Consider the following 5,000-nt stretch of genomic DNA (forward strand, 5'->3'; position numbering starts at 1 on the left):
TCCTCAAGATTACCATTATATGTTTGTCTATATTAAATTAATAAATGTTTCTCTTGTATTATAATAACCATTAGATGATATTCTTTAAGAATTCAAGAATTCTCTCTCTCTCTCTCTCTCTCTCTCTCTCTCTCTCTCTCTCTCTCTCTCTCTCGATTACTAATAGATTTTTTCTATATTGAATAATAAATGTTTCTCGTATGATAATTACCATTAGATGATATTCTTTAAGAATTCTCTCTCTCTCTCTCTCTCTCTCTCTCTCTCTCTCTCTCTCCTCTCTCTCTCTCTCTCTCTCCTCTTAAAGATTACTATTAGATATTTTCCTATATTGAATTATATATGTTTCTCGTATGATAATAACCAATAGATGATATTCCTCTAAGAATGAAAGAATTCTCTCTCTCTCTCCTCTCTCTCCTCTCTCTCTCTCTCTCTCTCTCTCTCTTAAGATTACTATTAGATGTTTTTCTATATTGAATTATAAATGTTTCTCTCGTATTATAATTACCATAAGATATTCTTTAAGAATTCAAGAAATTCTCTCTCTCTCTCTCTCTCTCTCTCTCTCTCTCTCCTCTCTCTCTCTCTCTCTCTCTGTATCATTTAAGAATTTTTCTATATTTCTTTATCTTTTATTATGAAGATACAATTACATTTTCTTAACATACATTTTTTTTTCTTTATTAAAGAAATATTCCTTAACAAATTATATTTTCTATATTGAATTATAAATGTTTCTCTCGTATTATATTTATCATTAGATGATATTGATTAAGAATTCAGAATTCTCTCTCTCTCTCTCTCTCTCTCTCTCTCTCTCTCTCTCTCTCTCTCTCAAGATTACCATTATATGTTTGTCTATATTAAATTATAAATATTTCTCTCGTATTATATTTACCATTAGATGATATTGATTAAGAATTCAAGAATTCTCTCTCTCTCCTCTCTCTCTCTCTCTCTCTCTCTCTCTCTCTCTCTCTCTCGCTTAAGATTACTACTAGATTTTTTTATATTGAATAATAAATATTTCTCGTATGATAGTTACCATTAGATGATATTCTTAAGAATTCAAGAAGTCTCTCTCTCTCTCTCTCTCTCTCTCTCCTCTCTCTCTCTCTCTCCCTCCGTGGAGAAAACAAGCCTTTTCGGAAAGCGATACGTCATCGGAAACTAGCCAGGAGGAGTGGGTCCTTCATATAACTCGTACCACCTGACGATTTCACCATAGCAACTCTAACGAGGCTCAAGAACAAAAACACTTCTCTGCTCGGCCGTGTTCTACAATGGCTCAGATCGATACTACCATGACTTGGGACACACACACCACACACACACACCTCCCCCCCCTCCCCCAACTCTCTCTCTCTCTCTCTCTCTCTCTCTCTCTCTCTCTCTCAAGATTACTATCAGATGTTTTCTTTACAAAATTATCTGTTTCTCTCGTATTATCATTAAAAGGTTATTCTCTCTCTCTCTCTCTCTCTCTCCTCTCTCTCTCTCTCTCTCTCTCCTCTCTCTCTCTCTCTCTCTCAAGATTACTATCTGATGTTTTCGTTACAAAATAATCTTTTGCTCTCGTATTATCATTACCATTAAATGTTATTCTCTCTCTCTCTCTCTCTCTCTCTCTCTCTCTCTCTCTCTCTCTCTCTCCTTATTACTATAAGATGTTTTTCTATGTTGAATTATATATATCTTTCTCTCGTATTATAATTACCAGTAGATATTATTCTTTATTAATTTAACATCTCTCTCTCTCTCTCTCTCTTCTCACTCTCTCTCTCAAGATTACTATCAGATGTTTTCTTTACAAAATTATCTTTTGCTCTCGTATTATCATTACCATTAAATATTAAATGTTATTCTCTCTCTCTCTCTCTCTCTCTCTCTCTCTCTCTCTCTCTCTCTCTCTCTCCTTATTACTTTGAGATGTTTCTTTATGTTGAATATATGTATCTTTCTCTCGTATTATAATTACCAGTAGATATTATTCTTTATGAATTTAACTTCTCTCTCTCTCTCCTCTCTCTCTCTCTCTCAAGATTACTATCAGATGTTTTCTTTACAAAATTATCTTTTGCTCTCGTATTATCATTACCAATGTTATTCTTTAAGCATTTAAGATCTCTCTCTCTCTCTCTCTCTCTCTCTCTCTCTCTCTCTCTCTCCCTCTCTCTCTCTCAAGATTACAATCAGATGTTTTTTTTACAAAATTATCTTTTGCTTTCGTATTATCATTACCATTAGATGTTATTCTCTCTCTCTCTCTCTCTCTCTCTCTCTCTCTCTCTCTCTCTCTCTCTCTCTCTCTCTCTCTCTTATTATGAATACTATTAGATGTTTTTCGTATTATCATTACCATTAGATGTTATTCTTTATGAAATTCAATCTCTCTCTCTCTCTCTCTCTCTCTCTCTCTCTCTCTCTCTCTCTCTCTCTCTCTCTCTCTCTCTTTATCGTTACTATAAGATATTTTTCTCTATTAAAATTCTCTATTCCATCATCATACGAAAAAGAACTGTTGAGGCATTAGACAAACCGTAGTTATTTCTGTGGTGGCTTATTGGAAATGTCCCTGTCTGGCAATCGCTGGACTGGGGTTCGTGTCCCGCTCAAGCTCGTCAGTTTCTTGTAGTGTCTGCAACCTCACCATCCTTGTGAGCTAAGGATGGGGGCGGGGTGGGTTTTGGGTGAGCCTGTAGGTCTACCTGATAAGCCATCAGCAGCTATTGTCTGACCCTCCCTGGTCCAAGCTTGGGTGCAGAAGGGGCAATGATATATGATCAGTTTCTAGGGTATTGTCCTGCTAGCTAGGGCATTGTCACTGTTCCTTGCCTTTGCCATTCATGAGTGGCCTTTAAAACCTTTAAATGGGGTCCTTTTTCCTGAAGAATGCTTCATTCAACATTAAGCTCAGAATGGAGTAATCCCTCTCCCGGTCTCGTCCGGCCTCTTCCGGCCTCGTCCGGCCTCTTACGGCCTCGCCCGGCCTTGTCCGGCCTCCTCCGGCCTATTCTGGCTTCGTCCATCCTCTGAAGAAATAAAAAGCTCCCATTATTTTATAAGCCGTCAAAGCAATCTTTGACGTCCTGCAAAATTAAGTAACCTACTTCTTGCTTATGTTAAGGTGAGAAAACATAGCTCAAAGTATGAACTATTGCTATTGAAGAGACGCCTCTGTAAATTCCTTGAAGGTAAGATTTCAAATAATATCATTTGATAATGATCTCCTCAGAATCTATTTCTTTTATCGCCCCCGAATATATATATACGTACATTCATCTGTCCAACTGTCTACCTTTTCCTACAACTACCTTCAAATTTTCCAAATAAGATAGAAAAATATTACCTTTTATCCAAGAGAAAGATTAATTACTTATTTATGAACACATCATCATCAGATGAAACAAGATTAACACTTTTTTCGGGGTGGAAACTTCTCTCTCTCTCTCTCTCTCTCTCTCTCTCTCTCTCTCTCTCTCTCTCTACTCTCTCCTCTCTCTTCTGTGTGTATATGCATATATGTATGTATGTATGTGTGTTTTGTTTTCCTTGGCTCATTTTCTGTAAACCCCTATTTCCCCTGTCATTGAATTATTCATTAATGCACAGAATAAGTTATGATAGTATTAATGATTATGATAATAATTCATTAATTACTTTCGTACCTTTATCTTGAAAAGATGATAACCTAATTTCTTTACAATATATTTTCCTTCGTCACCATTCGAAGAATAATATTAATAAATAATCAAAAGACATACCGAGCTTGGGACTTCGAAACGAACAATCCCTTCGGGGGAAAGTAGTTGTTAACGCTACTTAACAAGGCTATTAACTACTGCAGCCCGGCGTTTCCTTACACCATCAGACGTTTTAGATGACTTACCGACCACCTGTTCCTTCATACAGTCACTGCGCGCGTTGGCCTTGCGTCAGGCGAAACGTTTCATAACGTATTGCTAATTCGCGGTTTTTTAATGCGCTTTAAATTATTTTCCATTGCGTTAATATGTGCTTGAATATCAGCATCCCTCGAACGTCAGAGCTTGTAAACAGCGCCTGGATATCAGTGTTTGAGTACTAGCAATTGAATACCAGCATTTTTTCTAGTGTTACTATGTGTCTCTCGGTTAGTTTGTGGTCGCCTATGACGTCTACAGGTAAGGTAAGTTTGATTTCGATTGTCTTTTCATATTCATTCATTTATTTGTTGATAACCTTTACCCCTGTCCTGTCATAACCTACCCTATTTTACCTTGCGCAATCTACCCTAACCCAATCTACCCACTCTACCCTACCTTACCCTGCCTTAACTCGACCTAACTTATTCTACCTTGACCCAACCCACCTTACTTTGCCTAATCCCAACCTATCTTATTCTACCTTATCCCAACCTACCCTAACCTACTCTACCTTAACTCAACCTTAACTCAACCTACCATATTCTACCTTTCCCCAACCTACCTTACTCTGTCCTACCTTATTCTACCTTACCCCAACCTACTTTACTCCATCCTACCCTACTCTACCCTAGACAATCTTCATTGCCTTACCCTAACCTACCTTGCTTTGATTTACCCCAACTTAGCTTACTTTGCCCTACCCCCACCTACCTCACTTTCATTTACCCCCAACTTACTTCCCTTTTCCTTGCCCCAACCTACCTTATTCTACCATACCCCCAACCTATCCTGTTCCCTTTTTATGTCCGTTCTACCATACTTTACACCACCTACCCTACCCTAAGTAACATGGCCTTACCTACCTTACCCTACTCTATCATAACCAAGCCTACCCAACATGGCCCTACCTACCTTACCCTACTCTACCATAACCAAGCCCACCCAACATGGCCCTACCTACCTTACCCTACTCTACCATAACCAAGCCCACCCAACATGGCCCTACCTACCTTACCCTACTCTACCATAACCAAGCCCACCCAACATGGCCCTACCTACCTTACCCTACTCTACCATAACCAAGCCCACCCA

The sequence above is a fragment of the Palaemon carinicauda genome, chromosome 26, assembly GCF_036898095.1.
Source record: "Palaemon carinicauda isolate YSFRI2023 chromosome 26, ASM3689809v2, whole genome shotgun sequence".
In the NCBI taxonomy this organism is placed as follows: Eukaryota; Metazoa; Arthropoda; class Malacostraca; order Decapoda; family Palaemonidae; genus Palaemon; species Palaemon carinicauda.